The 20,003-nt window shown below is 51.6% G+C and overlaps 1 protein-coding gene across 2 annotated transcripts in view; it reads left to right on the plus strand.

The window, feature by feature from the left end:
• The window catches only part of CYSLTR2 (cysteinyl leukotriene receptor 2), a 51,349-nt gene that overhangs the window by 10,846 nt on the left and 20,500 nt on the right, over nt 1-20,003 (plus strand). The window contains exon 1 of one of the 2 annotated variants that reach the window (XM_006030179.3): nt 12,787-12,850. The exons of the other annotated variant lie outside the window; for it this stretch is intronic. The gene's annotated coding sequence lies outside the window, so the exon portion shown is untranslated. Of the gene's footprint in view, nt 1-12,786; nt 12,851-20,003 lie in introns of those variants that run through there. 2 annotated transcript variants of the gene reach the window in all.

Genomic DNA, 20,003 nt, shown 5'->3' on the forward strand with positions numbered 1-20,003 from the left:
CCTGGGACACGGTAAGGTGCACCGATAAGCTTCATTCATCACTTCAGAATGTCTCCACTCCTCTCTGATTTAGGTTTCTGGAGTCCCAATGCCCCCCACCCTGTCTCAGTGGTTCTGTAGCTCAATGGAGCCACACTGTCAAAGACTACTCTTGTGGAGACCCTCCCCTTTAATACTGAGTATCATAAGAAAGTATTCACTTTGAGATCAGTATTCCCCATTACTGCCACCCATGCCCACTACAGAGATTCCTAATCCTTATCTTCACTCCTAACTTTACTTATTTATAATTAAACAGAATAAACCTGCAGAGCCAGTCTGTGCTGCCGGCAGGCCCTGGCCCTACATGAGCCCGGCCCCAGCTGGTACCCCCACCGCTGGGCTGGGGCTGTCCCAGTGCTGCTGATGGCCCCAGCTCCAGGCCCGGCCACATGCTGCCGGAGAGCCCAGCACCAGCCCTCGGCACATGGCACTGTCGATGGCCCCGGCCTGGCAATGGCACTGGGCTGGGGCCAGCAGTGATGGTGGCGAGGGCTGGGGCTGGCCCACCAGCAGCTAGCACCACTGCCATGGCTGGGGCCTGAGCCCGGCGCGATCTCAGCTGTCTGCCAGGGCGGTCGGCAGTGCAGAGATGGGGCTGGGGCATGAGCAGGTCCACGGCCCCGGCCCCATCCTGGTGCTGCCCCCGGCCCCGGCCCATGCTGCTGGTGAGCCTGGCCCCGGCCGACACCACCACAGCCGCCCGCCCCAGCCTAGTGCTGCTGCCAGGCCAGGCAGCAGTGATGGTGCTGGCTGGGGCCATTGGCATTGCCGGCATGGGGCTGGGCCCTGGCCCCTGGCCTCATCCTGATGCTGCTGATGGCCCTGACCCAGCAGCAGTACTGGGCTGGGCCTGGTGGTGGTGGTGGTGAGGGCCAGGACCAGGCCCACTGGCAGCACCAGGCTGAGGCCAGGGCTGGGACTGGGGCAGGTCCACATGCTGGCCACGTGCTGCTAGTGAGCCTGGCCCTGGCCAGCACCACAGCCGGCCCCAGCCCAGTGCTGCTGCCAGGCTGGGACCAGAGCCATTAGCAGCGCTGGGATGGGGCCGGGGCCATGGCCCATGTGGGGGAACTGCTCAGGCCCGGCCCCATCCTGGCACTGCCAGCAGGCCCCGGCCCTGCATGAGCCTGGCCGCAGCTGGCACCCCCGCCGTGGCTTGCCCCAGCTCAGTGCCACTGCCAGCCCTGGGCTGTCCCAGTGCTGCTGATGCTCCAGCCCCAGGCCCTGCCACATGCTCCCAGTGGGCCTGGCCCCAGCCCTCAGCATGCGGAGCTGCCGAAGGCCCTGGCCCGGCAATGGCACTGGGCTGGGGCCAGCGGTGATGGTGGAGAGGGCTGGGGCTGGGCCCACCGGCAGCTAGTATCCCCGCCATGGCTGGAGCGTGAGCCCAGTCCCATGTGGCCTCAGCTGGCTGCCGGGGCAGTCGGCAGAGCCGAGATGGGGTCGGGGCATGAGCAGGTCCATGGCCCTGGCCCCATCCCAGTGCTGCCAACGGCCCCGGCCCATCCTGCTGGCGAGCCTGGCCCCAGCCGGCATCATCGCTGCCACCTGCCCCAGCCTAGTGCTGCTGCCAGGCCAGGTGGTGGTGCTGGTGCTGGCTGGGACCATTGGTATCGCCGGGGTGGGGCCAGGCCCCAGCCCTGGCTCCATCCTGACGCTGCCGATGGCCCTGGCCTGGCAGCGGTACTGGGTTGGGGCTGGCGGCGGTGGCGGTGAGGGCCGGGGCCGGGCCCACTGACAGCATCAGGACGAGGCCAGGACTGGGGCAGGTCCAAGTGCTGGCCATGTGCTGCTGGCGAGCCTGGCCCTGGCCAGCTTTGCCGCAGGCCCCAGCCCAGTGCTGCTGCCAGGCCGGGGCCGGGGACGTTGGCAGTGCTGAGATGGGACCAGGGCCATGGCCCATATGGGGGAACTGCTCAGGCCTCAGCCCCATCCCAGTGCTGCTGACCACCCTGGCAGCCAGCTGGGGCCATGCTGGGCCAGGCCCAGGCCCCAGCCGTGGCGGTGGTGCCAGCTGCCGGCAAGCCCGGCCCCAGCCCCAGCCCTCATTACCACCGCTGCTGGCCCCAGCACAGTGCCACTGCCAGGCTGGGGCCATCGGCACCATCCCGGCACTGCCGAAGGCCCCACCTACGTGCTGTCAGCAGGCCCTGGCCCTGCGGGGGCCCAGCCCCAGCTAGCACCACCGCCGCCGCCCGCTCCAGCCCTGCGCAGCCCTGGCCTTAGCTCAGTGCCACCACTGGTCCCATCCTGGCACTGGCAATGGCCCGACTGCAGCCCCAGCCCTGTGCTGCTGCAGGGCCTAGCCCCGTGTTGCCCATGGACCCTGGCGCCAGCCCTACGCTGCTGGGCAGCCCTGGCCCCAGCCCCATACTGCCCACAGCCTCAGCCCCAACAGGCGCAATGCCAGCACCTGCTGTCTTCCTGGAGCCTGGGGCCAGGACTGGGAGGCAGCTAGGGCTGGGGCCAGGGTGGCAAGGCAGCAGCTGTTTGCAGCCTCCTGGCTGCAGCTGGTCCAGGTTCTGGGTAGCCACGGAGCCTGGGCTGGGGGGCAAGGGGCAGCAGTGCTGGGGGGCAGGGGCAGAAGGGGCACAAGCAGGGCTGGGGGACAAGGGACACAAGCAGGGCATCCTGCCATGTACCCCCTGCCCTTGTTTTGTTTTTCTTGCATGCCAGCACTCTGGCACCTTCCAAAGTAGGCATTGTGGGGGTTTTCGGCACTCAGGCCAAAAAACGTTGCCTACCCCTGGCCTGGATTTTCCTCCCATTTGCAAAGTAGTATAAAAGGAATGAGCAGTATTATTTAATTTTGTTTTTCCCCCCTCCTTTTCATTCAGCAAAAATACAGTATCTGCCAGTTGATGCGAGTCAATCATTGTTTGCTTGGTAAGACCATAAAAATACCGGGCCAAATCTTTCTCTCGTTATATGCCCCATTAACTACAATGAATTTTGTCTGGTTTGACTCTGAAGAATCTGGCTCATCTAATGGTAGCAATGATGGTGAGTGTTATTGTAGATAACCTGGCGGCGGGGGGGGGAGGGGAGGGGAAAGGAGAACTACATTTTTTATCATGTCATCCTTTTTTAACGAGAAATAAAATAGGAGCAAACACAGGAGATCCTGAGCAAGAGAATAAAAACTTTTCTACTTTTTCTGCTTGTCTTCTGAAAAACAAGTCATATTTTTTACAGCAGTGGATGAGAAATATTGTGGGTAAGGGACTGAGACTACAAAAAGAGGCAGATGGATGGGCATTGGAACATGCTGAACAAACAACTTATTTCATTGTATTCATTCTTTTCTGAAGCACTCACTCTCTGGGCACTGGGAATGCTATGCAAAATTAAAACCAGAAGCTTAGTTCATCTCTGGTGAAAAGCTGTTGATTTCAGTGAGTTCCCACAAGAAGATGAATTTAGCTTAATAAAACAAACTGACCCAATATCTTCCCCCCCTCCCAACAAAAAGTCGTACTCTGACAACCAAAGCTGAACGAATATATAATTCTGAAATTACATACTTGTCTATTTTCTCTCTCAGAACAGCTAACCATTGTTCAGCCTATTTCCTCTGCTGTAAGGACCTGATGTTTCCTTATGCAGGAATAAATGAAAAGTCTCCAAGTTTGCTTTGGGAATTTCCCAACAAAATCTTTTTTCAGGCACAGCATAAAGGCACAGTGAATTTGTCTCCCAAAATCTGAGGAATCTGAGGTACTGCAGAGTGAAGCCATCATTGTGCCTTCTACTACACCTTTTGGCTCCTTGGCTCTCTGTTGTTAAAAATACTCTCAGCCTAGACCCTTTGGCTAGAGGAGGAAGTTACACATAAACTGGTTTAAGTGATCAGAAACTGGTTTAAACCTGTAACAGAACACAAGTTCAGTGTACATAAGATAAACTTGGTTGTATGATAAGATAAACTTGGTTGTATGATAAGATGATGGTTTAAGATAAACCTGGTTGTATGTAGCATCAGGCTTAACTGATTTAGGTCAAATCGGTTTATAAAACTTTTGTCTCAAACCCCTTCCTTGTTCAAGTTAAATCTCAGTTCTCCAGCATCCCAAGATGCTTTGCAGCCCTGGGCTGTGCTGTGCCGTCTGCTCCAGAAAATAGGGTTTGCCCCACCCCTCTGCTCCCTAGCCAGAGCAGTGAGGGCTGGCTGACAAGAGGGTGGGGGTGAGGAACATGGCTGGGGACTGCAGCCAGGGCTGCTGGGTGGGCAGCTCCTGCCAGACTTTTTCCCGCTGGAGTAGAAGGGCAAGATGGTAAGGGGGGTGGGCAGGCAGGGTCAGGTGGAGGGGAGGGAGGAGGGTTTAAATCCCCTCTCCCACAACTATGAGACCCCAGTTGGAGTCTGCTTGGCAGGGGGGGCAGCAGGAGACCAGCAGACTCCAACCTCTCCCACTTGTGGCAGAGACTGAGGCAAGCAGTTGAGAAGGGGAAGGGGGAGGGGGAGTAATTCCCTTCAGCTCCCCCAGGCCATGGGGGAGGGGAAGAGGCTGGGGAACTGGGGCTAGAGAGACTGGTCCCCTGCCACCTGTGAGCACAGGGCCAAGCCCTGCAGGATGAGACTGAGAGGTGGGAGGTGTTGGCAAAGACCAGGCACAATCATCACATGTATGTGCTGGAGATGGAGCTATGGGAACAGGAGAAGGTCCCAGACTGCTTGGGCTGGTGTGACCAGAGAAAGCAGAGAATTACAGTTACGTTATAAAGCAGAAGCTGTAAAAGATGGGAGACTGAAATACCTAAGAAGAGGCAAAAGACACTGAGTCATGAGGGTCCTGCCAAGGGTGCTATGGGTGACAAGCATACTAATGTCAAGGCACCCATGGAGGAGAAGGGGGTGCAAGTGTGCCTGTAAAAACCCAAGTAGAGATGAGGCCTGTGGGATCTTCATTCCAACACCTAAGACCACCTGCTGATTCCCCACAAAGGACTTTCTGAATAGTTGGCTGTAAGGAGACACTCTGCCCTCAGGATTACCTAAGATTTATCCAAGGCTTTTTCTTGTCTTTTTAGTTGGTTACATTCCATTTTAAGTTAGTCTAAGCTGTGTGTGCTCTCACTGTGTTTTACTGGGCTGTATTTTATTTCAGGCAAAGATTTTTTATTGTTATTTGTGTTGTGCTTGAGGTTGCAAATTGCTGTGTTCAATACATGATGACTTTAGAGAAAGGACTATTCTTGTTCAAGCTTTTATGAATTCAATGCCACTACTTTTTCCCCACCCACCCCCTCCTCAGCTTGGCAGGGGCTGCCCTCTCTGCTCCTCCTCGAGTGGGGAGTGGGATGAGGGCAGAAGCCTGGCAGGCACTGCCCCCCGTGTCCAGGCAGACCCAGGGTGGGGTCCTGCATGGACCAGGTAGGGATTTAAACCCTCACCCTCCAGTGCGCTAGCCCCAGACTGGGGCCTGGCTATGCCTCCTCCACTCAAGCAGGGAGGGCAGGAAAAGCCTTGGAGCTTCAGTCCCTTCCCTTTTGCAGTGGCTGGCAGGTGTGCTCTCGTGCCCCTGGCTTCTGGCCTGAGCCACTGCAGGTATGTGGCTGTATTCCTGAATCAAAAGTTAATGTCTTCACTTGCTTCTCAGTTTAATCTCTGCAGTTTAGACAAATCTGCAAAGACTGAATTGATTCAGTCTCAGGCGTTTTTACCGTCTGTACTTAGCCCTTTTGCCTTACTGTGTTGACAGAATGCTGAGAAAAATCACCACTCATTTTACTAGCTTTACCATTGCGCTTTGGGGAGAGAATTCTTTCCAGTTGATCAACTCTACTTATCCAGTTCCCAGTATGAATGGCATATGGCTATAAATTTCCAGGCTAGGATCTGTGTGGGTACAGGGTTCCCTGGTTCATATGAAAATGCAGGAAACACAAAGACCTCATATTAACAGTTTTCATTAGAAGGATGCCAGTGAAATGAATGGACCTTATCTTCTCCAGGCAACTTTTCAAACAAAACATGCAGATTCTGATAGAAGTTTAGTTAGATGAAGGAAGAACTTGATTTGAGACTGAACCTTGGGAACATGGTGGAAGAGAGCCAGAGTGTGCCAATTCTATGGTCTATTTACACCAGAAGTGTCCAAATCTGACTGGGTGTATCTACATGTGCTATTAATCAGGTTTAGGCTTAAATAATGCACGCTAAGCCTTCCACAGGAATCCAACTACACATGCACCCTGTTGGGAGCAGATTTGCTCCTTATAGGAGTAGGCACATCCAGGCCTGCTCCTCCCCTGCTCTATCCTCGTGCAACAGTCATGTCAAGCTGCAAACTAGCCACAGCTGCCAGGAGACTCATCTCAGGGGTGGGGGAAAAGGCAGGCTCAGCCTGGCAGGGGGACTTGGCATGTGGTGACATGAAGGTGACCACCATGGTGGTGTCCAGCACCCAGCAGTCCTCTTCTATGGCCTCTACTGCCCAGCCCACGATGACAGCCTGCTGTTTCTGGGCCTCCAGCATCCTCTCAAGGATGGGGAGGTGCCTCTCCTCAGTGGTGAGGGCCTGTTCCAGAAGGCATGGTCCTCCCAGTCCCTCTCCCACTCCTGCTTCATGTCCTCAGTTCACCAGGTCAGTGAGTCTGTCATCCTGGCTTCCCTTGTGGTAACCAGCCAGCCCAGCAGCAGGGTTTCATCCTGGGTGCACCACTGGCAAAGCAGCACATGCAGAGGGTGCCAGCGGACTGTGGTAGTGCTCTTCTTGGAGCATCCCTGCTGGCAGCTGGTGGTCCTGCTGCTGCAAGCAAGAGAGAACCTTCAGAGCAAGGACAGAAAGGCTCTTTGTGAGAGGTTGCAACATTTCAGAGATAACCTGCAGTATACTAGGGGGCTGCATACTACCCGGCCTCAGTTTGGCGGCCATGCACATACAGGTACCCAGGGACCATGGTAGAGTTGGCTAGATGGGTTCTGCAACAGGCGGACCTCGGCCAAGCCCTCTGTCTCTGCTCCCTCCGCACGGGCAAGCAGTTCGTTTGCTACTTGTGGCAGGCAGCCTGCCTTCGTCATCCCCTCCCCAGGCCTGGACAGAGCTAGTTCCTTCCAGCAGCTGCTGCTGTGGCTGTGGACCACATCCCCTCACCGCTTCTCTTCCCTACAGACTAGGCAGTTTGCTTCCATGCAGATAGGCCTGCAGCACCTGGGGTCAGGGGTTCTTGTCCAGCTGGAACACAGAGCTGGTGATGCCCCCCATCCTCCCTTGGTGGCCCTCTCCATAGAGGTGGCCTGGACCAGGGCCCCCACTGCATGTGGCCAGTGCCCCAAGCATGCCCTTGCTGAGTCCTGCAGGCATGCTGCAATGAGCTGTTTGAGCACACTGAGAGATGTCTGACCCACCATGCCCTGCTGCTGCTGCTGCCGCCACTGCCACAGATTGCTATGGTGCCCCAGGTGCAGCTGAGAACCTAGTGTGGGGCCCTGAGCATCGATAGTGTGCCAGGCAAGCCCATGTTGTTTTCCCACAATGTGCACTACCACTTCCCCACAACACGCACAACTCTGAGTCCCTGACCCCTGTGACTGAGAAGGAAGTTGCTGCTGCAATCAACATGTTTCTGTGCATGTGACAGGTCCCTTGCTGTCTATCTAGGAGGGTGCTGGCCACTCGATAAAATCCTGTACTTCCTCCTGCCTCCCTGCATGCTGGGGAGGAATGATGGTGGGCAGGGGGGAGTGATAGGGGAGGGAAGTGGGGGGGCACTCCCTGTACAGAGGCCCCAACTCCAGGAGCATAGCCCAGGGATGGGTGGGTAAGGAGTGCCCCCTTCCCTCCCCCACCAGCCCTCCACCATGTGCAGGGGTTACCCGATAGGCATGGCAGATGTTCCCAGCAGTCAAACTCTGACCCTAGTGGAAGTGAGGTGGTCCAGCTGCCTGTGAGAGCTGAGCTTCCACACCCTAGGCACCTGGCCACACAGGCAGTGGCCTCCTCTGACAAGAAACCGGAGTTGGCCATGGATGAAACCATCCCTGGTCTGTTCTTGTAACAGGAGCTTGGGCAGAAGCCCCATTACTAGAATAGCCTTGGGGCGGGAACCCCAGGAAGCATGCTACACAGGTGAAGGGACTTTGCACACGTAGGGAAGATCAGGGCAATTAAACCTGTCCCCACCTACATAAGCCCGGCTGCTCGGTGCCTGAGGGCAAAGTATGGGCCCTGAGGAGAAGGAGACGATGGAGGAGGCGGAGGCAGCATGAGACTCCGAAGGGAGCCAGGGACCAGTGATGGGAATAGCCACAACCCACTAGTGAGGAGCGTGGGTACTGACCCGAAGCCCATAGACAGCATGGGCAACTAAGGGAGGATCCAGAGGACCCTGTAGAGCCAAGCGGGAAGAGCAACAGTGAGGCAGAGGACCCTGGGGCAGTAAACAGAGGGGAGAGCCTTGCAAAGCCATTCACCCCACTAAGCAGCCAGGGCACATAGCGGGTATGGAGGGATCATGGCAGAGATGCCTCTCTGCAGGAGAGACAGTCGAGATATGCCCCTGTCAGTGAGGTAACTGATGGTGAGGAAGTTGAGCAAGCCAAAATTGACTAGAGCAGCTGGGGGACTCACTGGCTTAGGTGTTAATTAGAACTGCCATGCCACACCCTCTGCCAATGAGGCAACTAGCAGGGGGGAAACAGCAATGTAATACTGATACCAATAAGGTTAGCACTGGAAAGTTATCCATCTGGGTAGTCTGCGGAGTGTTCTCACGCTCAGTAATAAACACTGAACATCTTTTCCTTTCAATCAAAGTCATGGCAGGAGGGCTCTGAGGGGAACCGGGAAGGACACAGCCACCCTCCTACAGTCCTTCCTGCTGCACAGGCCGATTTGCCCCAGGTCCTGCACCCTGCTCGGGTTGCCTCCATCTACAGGAGAGGGGAACAGTGCCCAGGGACCAGGCAGCTGTAGCCACAGGTTGGGGGGGAGGGAGGGGCAGGCCAAGGGCCTGTGGGACTGCTGCAGCTGATATGTGCCTACAGCACAGGGGCACAGTGTCCAGGGAGCAGCCAGCATGGGCCATGGGGATCAGGCCAGGGCTCTGCAGCACTGCTGCAGCCATCACATGCCCACAACAGACACACATAGTGCCCAGGGGCAGGCAGCAGCTGGCACAGGCCCTAGCAGGCAAGCCAGGGTTCTGGAGGCCAGCCAGGGACACTGAAGAGTCATCCCTGCCACGTGGCTGGAGGGACTCCCAGCCACATTGCTTTGCCCCAGGCAGGAGGCTGGCCCCCTGCTGGTCTGGCTGACAGAGCAAATCTGCTCCCAGTCAGTGTCTAAACATACACTACTACACAGAAGTGGTTTATTTTGAGGCATTTTTGGTGGGGTTTTTGTTGTTGTTAGAAGCATGCTATAATGTACCTTAAATGCCTTATGCACGGTATTGTAGACTGGTTTAAACAAATCCAGTACCCACTGGCAGTTATTAATCTGTGCTTCAAATGTAGTGTGGAACCATTTGCACCCACAGCCATACCAAGATACATGCTATACAAGCTATGCATGTGTACATTCTGTCCTACGCACCACTCAGGAGGATTGTGAAATATTTTATGTTAGGTCAGTTAAAGCTGTAAAAGTGGTAGTGGAACAGGGCACCATCTCCAGGGGTGGTTGTAAAGTGCCTGGAGGCCAAGTAAATTCCTTACACCCTGCTCTTGGGGCAGTTTACCCACCATACCTTGAAGTAAATTGTTACTAAAGTATGGGGGACTGCCCTGATCTTACCGTAATGATCCCCAGATTTGGGGAGTTTCACAGACACTAGGGCTGGAAGGGACCCCGGAGGATCATACAGTTCAGCCCCCTGCCCCAGGGGCAGGAACTCAGCAGGGATCATAGGATCCCAGCAAGATTAACATCCAAATGTCTCTTGAAGGCATTCAAAGTAGGTGCTTGAACCATCTCCGTCGGCAGTCTATTCCAGGTCTTGGGGGCTCAGACAGTAAAGAAGTTCTTTCTTATGTCCAGCCTGAAACGGTGACGGAGGAGTTTGTGACCGTTCGACCTTGTCATCCCTTGGGGTGCTCTGGTGAACAAACGTTCCCCCACACCCTGGTGAACACCCCTGATAATTTTGTAGGTGGCCACCAGATCATCCCTGAGCCTGAGCTTTTCCAGGCTGAAAAGTCCCATGGCTCTCAGCCTCTCATCGTAAGGTCTGTTTTCCTGACCTCTGATCATGCACGTGGCTCTCCTCTGCCCCCTCTTAAGCTTCTCCACACCCTTTTTGAATTGTGGAGCCCAAAACTGGATGCAATACTCCAGTTGTTAACACCTTAAGGGCTAATTGCATGACTCCAGTCTACCCCCACACCATGCTCCAGGCCTTGCAGGTGTTTTGAATCACCAATCGGGTGGAATACTTGTCTTCAAGGCCTGAAGTGGCCTGGAGACATAAGTCATACCAGTGGGTGGAAGTGGTTGAACACTACAATTTTAAAGCACAGATTAATAATTGCCAGTGTCAGATTTGATTAAACCAGCCTATAATACAGTGCAAAGGGCATTTAAGTTATTTTATAGCATGCTTTTTTTATTATTATAAAATAAAAGACACTACAAATTTAAAGCTATCCAAAGATACTTTACCAGGATATATCAAATAATTGAATTGCAAGCGCACAGTAAAAACTGGTATAGACATTTATTTATACAGAAAATATTTTTCCCATTTAAGGAAATTTGTTATATGAGATGCTCTTTCCCCAACTCCATTGTTACCAGTTATGGTATTTTTGCCGCAGAGGTTTCACTGTAAGATATTTAAAATTGGGAATGAACCTTAACCAAAACCCAGAAGCAAATAATTTGCCTTTGAATTTGGCTGTCATGGTTATCTACTATATCTAGAATAGGCTGGATCAAAACCGTAAATCTGAACCCTTCTGCACACTGAAAAAAAAAAAATCTCATCTTTAGCATTGCTACACATAGGCCAAGTTTATTTAACAGCTTTTTTTTTTTTTTTTCCTGTGTGTTTTTTAGGCTAAGAACGTAATCTGTTTTTCATCGTTCTCTGTGCAGTCTCCCTCTCTCTCTCTTTCAATACTTCCCATCAGTTAAGTGCCATCTAAGCTCTAAATAGCTAAAATGTGATCAGCAAGACTGTCCACAGGAGAGGTCATAAGAATAAAAAATTCCTCTCCTACCCTGCTGTGTTTGAGTACGCTACTGTAAGATTGTGATTAGTCAACAGAATTATGTAAGTAGAGTTTTAAAGGCTGTTACCTCCACTGTATCCCTGAGATATCAGCCTTACAGCAACATTGCACATTTACAAGTCTGGATTTCTCAAATCATTGTGTCACAGAGAGTCAGGATTTCAATCTTGAGACATTTCAGCTAGCTGTAAAGGTGCACCAGGAAAATTTTAAAAGGAAGAACCCATCACCTTTGAAAAATACTTTGCTTTTAAGATTAAAATATTATAGTCCAAATTCAGCTTTGAAACCAATGGGAGACCGGTCAAAGTAATCAAGGCTAAAGATGGCTCTACTTCCATCTTTAGCATGGAGACTGCACAGCAGTGGCAACGCATAGTGGGTGCACATGCACCCCCTGAGAGGGCTGGTGCACCCCCCCCCCACCCCACAGCCAGCATCCCCTGCTTAGGCAGTGAGCGGGAATGCGGGTGCCCCCCTGAGAGTGCCAGCTGGGGAGTGGGGGTTCCAGGAGAAGTGCCCCTGGCACTTCTGAGCGCATCCCTGGCCCTTCCAGGTGTGCCACTGCCCCTTCTAGGCAGCATTCCCTCTTGGAGCCAGCTTAGAGGGAATGCTGCTTCTGGGTCAGCATGTTCAGCTGGCCATGCACCCCCCCCAAGTCAGTGTGATTGGCTATGGGGGGACTCCCCCCAGTCACTGACTGGCTGCTGGGGGGCCAAGTGCCCCCCCAACTCAGGAGGCACCAGTTGCCCATGCTGCACAGCATAATTAAAACACACTTATAACAGTTCTAAAGTTAATATAAACTTGCTGTGACAGCAAGAGAGAACACCTTAAAAGTGGATTATTTTGTTTATCAAATAGGATTGAAACATTAACACTGTAGTTTCTTGCATACATCACACTCTGGAATAAGAGGCGCACCTTGTTATTGTAAAGCAGAATGAAGAAGAGATCTCTCCTTTCTAGTAAGTAACTGAGTTGCAGTGTTGCCCTTTGGGGCCAGGCCAACCCTCAGGATCTCAATATTGCGCTGTTAGACAGGAGGGCGTGGTGTACAATTGGATATGCACACACTCAAAAATCAATTCAGCGCACGCACACACACACACGGCGCATATACACACTCTAGGTGCATGCATCCCCACCAGGCGTGCACACGCACACTACCAATCCAGGCACATACACATCCAAAATTACCAACCTAGCCAAATGCACACCTATCACCAATTCAAGCACCTACACACACTATACAGACCAAAAGAAATTAGACTAGACTTAATTATCAATACCTGCACACCCACTACACATACACAGATCACTAATTCATATACACAGGTGAGTTCCTAACTTGGGTGTTGTGATGTGTATGTATGTGCTTGGTGTACTTGGGATACCTGGGGGAAAAGTTAAAGGTAAGAAAGTGGAAGTGTAGGGAGTGAAAGTTACCAGGATCGGGATTAGAACCGGTAGACTAGAGAGAACTGGGCTGAAGAACTGAGACTTGGAGGTTACTTTAGGTTAATTGACCTTAATTGATTAAAAGGCAATGCCCAAAGCCTGCAGAACAGGGGAGTGATGCCAGAGGGCACAGAGGCTGGGACCGAAGCCAGAGCTACAAAGGAGCCAAAGGTAAGCGGAGAGAGGTGAACTGGGACAGAGGGTGCAGAGGAGCTAGAGAGGGTGCAGAGGAAACTGGGGTCTGGCTCCGGGAACCAGGGGAGGGGCTGCCGGTGCTGGGAGCTGGAGAAGGGCTCTGGCTGCTGGGAAACCTGAGGGGAAGTTGGTGGCAGGTCAGAGGACTGAAGGGGAGAAGAGGCGGCTAGAGAGGGCGTGGGGGAAAGCTGGAGAACACAGAGGAAAGAGGGAAAAGGGGCAGGTAAAGTAGGGAACAGAAGGAGGAGAGAGAGAGATGGGGAGAGACAGCAGGAGGCAGAAATGAGCAGGGCTGAGAGGCTAAAAGTGGAAGGAAGTGCTGCGGAAAGACACGGGAAGGAGGCGGTGGACAGCAGAAACAGGGCCAGGAGGCTAGAAGTGGCAGAAATGGCAGGAAGGGCTGCAGAAAGACATGAGAAGAAGGCAGTGGATGGCAGGAATGGGACTGAGAGACGGCAGAAAGCAACAGGGCCAAGAGGCTGCAGCTGGGGAACAGAGAAGGGACAGAGAGGAACTGAGAGGAGGCAAGATAAGGTGTGAAGAAGGGAAGCTGAGAGAAAGAGACCAGAATTTAAGATGGGGAAGGGACTGGGGCTCAGTAACATACAACCCAACTCGGGGTTACAAATGACAGTGGTTTTATTGAACAGGGGAGATGGTGACACAATATCTTATTGTGCACACAAACACGTGCATGCGCACTGGCAGTAGGGGTTAGAGGCTTGGTGCAGGGGCTGAAGTCCAGGAGGAGAGAGAGAGTCTAAATTGGAGGAGGAAATGTGCAGGTGATATCTACCTATCCCGGGCTGGAAGTTGGTCCTCGATGGCCAGTCAGGGCCTCCTTTAGCTCGGTGTTGTCCAGAGGAGGTCGCCGGCAGGGCCTCTGGGGTGGATAGGCAGCGTGATGTGGAGTTGGTCTGGTTCAGATAGAAATGGCATTCCCACTGGGTCTGTCTTCACTGCCCCTTTTTATAGGGGCAGACCTTGTGTGACTCCTAGTGACAGGAGGCATGCCCAGGCAAGGGTCAGCCCATGGCATACCGAGCGTGTGCGCTTCATGCAGGGATGTGCAGTTTCGGCTGTCTGTAATGGTGGGGTACAGTGGTAGAGTTGCTGGTTCTGCAGGGTCTTTTGTCTTTCAAATGCTGGGTTCTTGTCTCTGTTCCTGGGTGAGATCTGTGGTTCCTGGATGAATCAATGCGAGGTGATGGCCTGGTCATTACAGACCATTCAGTAGAGGCCTGCTACTATTGTATTTCAGTCATTCCCAATCACTCCCATTCATCTGGGAACCAATTTATGTGGGAGGGGTACATGAAATCACACAGTTACAACACAGGGGATGACCGAGCAGAGGACAAAAGATGGAGGCTTGACATACAAAATGGAAACTTGACATGACTTACACTAACTTACATATATACGCCTAAAACAGTAATCACACGATATAGAAGCAGTACAAACATAATAATTATCACTTATAAAACAGTGGGTATCGATATCAAAATAGTAGGGAACTTATTTGCAAAGAAGGGAGAGAAAAATAAAACTCACTACCCAAAATATAGGATAAGCTTTAACATTTTATCTTAGCTTACTTATAATTGTCTATAGGGAATAGAGGGGGAGAGGAAAAGTCAGAAATAGTTAAATAGTTGGGGGAGGGGAGGGAATGCATATCTATATCTATCTATCTAGATATCAAAAAAGAGAAAGGAAAAAAAAAGAAACCGGGGGGTTATGTTACAGCAGCAGCTAAGGAGTTGAGGCTGACCATTGTACTGCTCCCTGTGGATCAAATGCAGACTTTGCTTTTGCCCAGCTAAAGCTTAAGTGGCAGACTTCTGCCATCATATTTACTTGCATATAATGTACATGCCAACTTCCAGCAGCTGTTCTTTCGCGCGCGCACGGGGGGGAGGGGGGAGAAGGGTGGTGTGTGATGCATATAAGAAAATATGGTACCAGGCCTATTGAAAAAAACAGCACAAGAACTGAAAATAATTAAGAAGAGCAAAACATACATTTGTTTTGTTTTTTCTACCTGTGAATTACTGTAAACCAGGTGCGTCAAACACATAGCCCATGGGCTGGATCCAACCTGCAGAGCTGTTCTATCTGGCTCTCAGAAGTTTGCAGGTAGGGCTAGGGGCATGGGCCTCTGCAGAATTTGGGGTCTCTCAGCCCCAGTTGACATGGCCACCAGTGTTAAGGGGGTGAGTAAGGGCTGTGCAGATCTAGCAGTCATGCCATACCCCTGCCACCATGGCCAAATCCCTGCTGTCACAGCTGGACCCCTACCACTGCCCTAGACCCTTGCTGCCACTGCCAGATTCTCACCATTGGACCCCTGCCACAGCTACTGTTGGCCCTATGGATCCAGACTAGGAGGAACCCCATTCTTCTCAGTAAGGCATCACCATGTAATAGTGCACAGCAGCTACTACACAGCAAATTAAGCTAATGCACATTTTTCTACTACCTGCAAATACAGGTAGTAGATTAACTGTGCAGTAGCACATGTTTAAACACTGACTGGGAGCAGATTTGCCCTGCTCTGTGCTTACCCCATACTTTGCCTTCCTCTGGGCTCAGCACCTGCTCTGCCTTGAACCTGCCCCAGCAATCATATACCCCTAGGACACTAATGGCACCTGCAAATCACCCCAAACCCAAGCCACTTGTATGATTTAAATGAAAACACTTCAGTCTTCTGCTAGGCACCCAAGCTCTCACTAGGCTTAAAATAAAGGCCACTTGCCTGCAAAATGAGTCTCTCACTCACGTTCTCTCTCACTCTCTCTCTCAGGTAACTATTTCTTGTTCCCAGGCCTGCAGAGCTACTTCCTTCCAGTCCCACTGTAGATTTAGGGGCCCTGCCATGCTGCTATCAGGCATTCTACAACTCTCAACACTGACCTCCTTAACTGGCTTGTGCCCAGGGCTTATATAGCTCTGCCTGAGCCCTCATCTGATCATGTGATATTTTAGTCAGCTGACCTGACTGCAGAGCTGTGTCTGTTAACCTCCACACTGCTGGCTGCCTGTGCTATAAAGACACTGCCATTAAAGGAGCCACACCACTCTTTAGTAATAGGGCCAGTCAGCCAGTTACAGTCAGGTACAAAGGGTCTGATTTTCCTGTGTTACTACAGAGAATTTGACTCCATAATGGAGTTTAACTGGCATCAGATAGAAATGACCTTAAAGATGGCCAGTGTGCTCAGAAATTGTGGCAGAATCAGGAAAGAACAATTAGAACCATGGGACTACTAAAGGATGTAGATTTGACAATACAGGGCAGGCTTCCCCTGGATAGCTGTGCCTACACAAGATGCTTTACTGCACAGCAGACTAATTTGCTGTGCAGTAAAGCATCACCATCTACAGTTGCGTGGCAATCAGGGCACAGCAGATTAATTACTGTGCTGCCACATAGTCCCGTCAGATACAAATGGTATCTGGAAGCACAGTAAATTCCTGCATTTAAACACACGTGTAGAATGTGACGTTGAGATTAGTTTACTTTGGCTCAGATTGAGACAGAATATATTCAGTCACATTAATTGCATGCGTAGATGTACCTGATATGTTCCACATAGCCCCAACAAATTCAGAAGCGAAGTGTAAGAAAGTGAAGTATAAATTGTCCATTTGACCGATAGGTTTACATTGGAGTTGTTCAGAAATAAACATTGTGCATTAAATAACCCCTCTACCATAATCAACATTTATTTTCCAGAGTAGACCAGCCCAACAGATGTGTCACTTGTGTCAGACAGGGTGTAGGTTACGTCCTCAGCTCAACTGAATTTGCCTCATTCTCACTCTAACGGTGATTTTGGAACCTAAGATAAATAGAAGGCATATGAGCAGTCCTTAAAGGTGACATGCATAGGATTATAAGCAACATTCTGTACCTTTTTTTAACATAATAAAGGAGGCCTGAGAGCCTTTGGACTTAAATAGGTAGGAGGTTTGTTACTGAGATTTAGTCTTAACATGATATTACATTATACAGCTCTAATAATCTAACTTAATATTTTTTCCCTCTCAGTTGCTCAACTTTCATTCTTTTGGTTCTTGTGATGTCATGTCCCTAGTTTTTTAGTCACTCTGGTGATTTCAAAACTTCTCAGCTTCCATAGTAGACATGATCTAACTATCTTGGTCCTCAGGCTCCAGCAAGAGACCAGAGCCTGGGGGCCAAGAAAATCATCAAAGGGATCATTCTTGACAAGCTGGCTGATGGGAACATCCTGAGGGACAGCCAGCATGAGCTTGTTGCGGGTAGGTCTTGCCTGACCAGTCTCATCTCAGGTGGAAAAGGGAGAAGAGATTGACATCATATATCTGGACTTTAAAAAAAGCCTTTGATGTGGTGTGCCATGATCTCCTCTTGGAAAAAGACAGCAAACTGTGGCTTTAGCTACATCACAGTCCGATGGCTGAGGAATTGGCTCTGAGGTCGGACCCAGAGAGTAGTAGTCATAGTTTCATAGTGCTTAGGGTCAGAAGGGACCTAAACAGATCATCAGGTCCAACCCCCTGCCCTGGGCAGGAATGGGTGCCACAGTCATATCACCCCAGCAAAATCATATCACCCCAGCCAAATATCTGTCCAGCCTCCTCTTGAAGAGTCCCAAGGTAGGTGAGAGCACCACCTCATTTGGGAGCCCATTCCAGAGCCTGGCAGCCCTGACTGTAACGTACTGTCTCCTGATGTCCAGCTTGAACCTTCTCTCTAACAATTTGTGGCTGTTTATTTCTAATAACCCAGGGTGGTGCCTGGGGGAACAGAGCTGGTTCTTGCTGGTTCCCCCTCATGAATTTGTAAATGGCCACCAGATCCACTCTCTTCTCTTGTGGAGACTGAATGGGTGTGTCCACACAAGCAAGCACGTGTGCTTGCAGCAGCTCAAATAGAAGTGGTACAAATTTGAGCCGGGGCTTTTTGCCTTGGCACATGTGCTTGGACATGCACTTTGTTGTGGAGCAAATTGTGCCACTTGGGGCAAAATAACCCTGCCTGGCTCCTCCCGGATCTGCAGCCAGAGGGAGCTAGAGCCTAGGGCCAGCACCTGTGCTGTCCCCAGCAGTATAAAAAGCTGCCCTGTCCTGGCCCCATCCATACAAAAAGCTACCCTGGCAAGCAGCTCAGGGCTACTTGCTCTCAGTAGCTTCTGGGGTCTGACCACTTGGTACCTGAGGACACTACCCCTTGTGCCAGCTGGACTGCTGCAGCAGCATCCCAAATCCATTTTTAAAAATACCCCAAAATCCATGTTTTTCCACAGTTAAAACAAAAGACCACTCTATACACACACACGTGCACGCGCGCGCGCGCACACACACACACACACACACATATATATAGAGAGAGAGCGAGAGAAAGAGAAAGAGAGAGAGACAGAGAGAGCGTGCGCAATCAGTTGGGCAATGCTTTATTGGTATATTTACAATGTTAAAGCAATGTGGAAGCCTCCCAGTGTCTCTATCATCATAAAATAAATTCTAAATACCTATATGTGTTGATGTGTGCTTTTGGTTTTCTTTGCACATGATGGGTGTGTGATGGGGGGATGTGGTGTTTGCAGGAAAGGGGTGGGAAGAGGTGTGGGGGAAGGCGGGTGGGTGTGTGTGGGGACATGTGGGTTGTTGTGAAGGTAGGTGTGGGGCAATTGCTGGGGGGACTGTGGGTATGGGGGACCTTGTGGGGTGGCTGCTCAGGAGGGGTGGGTCCCCTGGCCCCCACAGGGTGCAGCCCCCCCACAGCACATGGAATGTCACTTAGTTTTTTGAAGAGAATGTGGTGGGAAACTGTCAAAGGCCTTCTTAAAGTCCAGGAAGACAGCATCCACCCCGACACCCTCGTCCAGGGACTTTGTGACCTGATCATAAAAAGAAACTAGATCAGTCAGGCAGGACCTACCCTCAATGAACCCATGTTGGTTGCCCCTGAGCATTACCTCTCCTGCTGGGCCCTTGCAGATGTGCTCCTTGATAATTTTCTCAAAGGTCTTCCCAAGGACCGAGGTAAGACTGACTGGCCTATAATTTCCTGAGTCTTCCTTCCTCCCCTTTTTGTAAATGGGGACCATATTGTCCCTTTTCCAATTCTCTGATACCTGGCCAGTGCTCCACGAGTGCTCATAGATCTATGCCAGGGGCCCCGCTATGACCCCCACCAATTCCTTCAGCACCCTCGGGTGAAGAGCATCTGGACCTACTGATTTAAATACATCCAGCCCCTCTAAGAGTTCCCTACCTAGGTCATCCCTGACCCTAGGCATGGTGGTGCTGCCCCTAGGTCCATCCACAATTCTAGTGGGGGAAATGTCTCAGTCTCTGTTCAGGACTATGGAGGCAAAGAATTCATTAAAGAGGTCAGTTTTTTCATTTGCCGCAATCACCAGATTGCCTAGCTTATCCTATAGGGACCCCACATTACCTGGTGCCTTCTTCTTACTCACAATGTATTTGAAAAAGGACTTTTTGATATCCTTAATTCTGGTCACTAGCCCTAGCTCCATCTCTACCTTGATGTTCCTAACTGCCTCCCTGCAGTCCCGAGCAACAGAGGTGTAATCCTCCTTGGTGATAGCTCCTTGCTTCCACTGTTTGTATACCTCCTTTTTTGCCCTCAGTCATCCCTGGATGCCTTTGTCAAGCCATAGGGGCTTCTTAGCTTCTGCCCCCCTTGGTGCGCATTGGGACTGACTCTCTTTGAGCTCGGAAGATCGTCTCCTTGAGGAACAGCCACCTTTCTTGGACCCCCATCTCATTGAGGCTCTGAGACCCCCAGTGCCTCTCCTACCAACCTTCTTAGCCTACAGAAGTCGGCCCTCCTGAAGTTGAGGTCCTCTGCCTTGCTGCTTGCTTTCACCACCCTGCACTGGATAGTAAATTCCAGCAGGTGATGATCACTGTCGCCCAGGTGGTTGACTACCTACAGACACTTCACCAGGTCATCGCCTGTGGCAAGGACCAAGTCCAGCAAGGCATTTCCCCTGGTGGGACTATGCACTTCCTGGGTTAGGTGAAGGTCCTGGATCCCGGCTAGGAACCTATGTGAGCAGTTGGACCTGGCTGACTGCTCCTCTCAGCAAATGTCTGGGTATTTTAGGTC

This window comes from Alligator sinensis, unplaced genomic scaffold, assembly GCF_000455745.1.
Source record: "Alligator sinensis unplaced genomic scaffold, ASM45574v1 scaffold820_1, whole genome shotgun sequence".
In the NCBI taxonomy this organism is placed as follows: domain Eukaryota; kingdom Metazoa; phylum Chordata; order Crocodylia; family Alligatoridae; genus Alligator; species Alligator sinensis.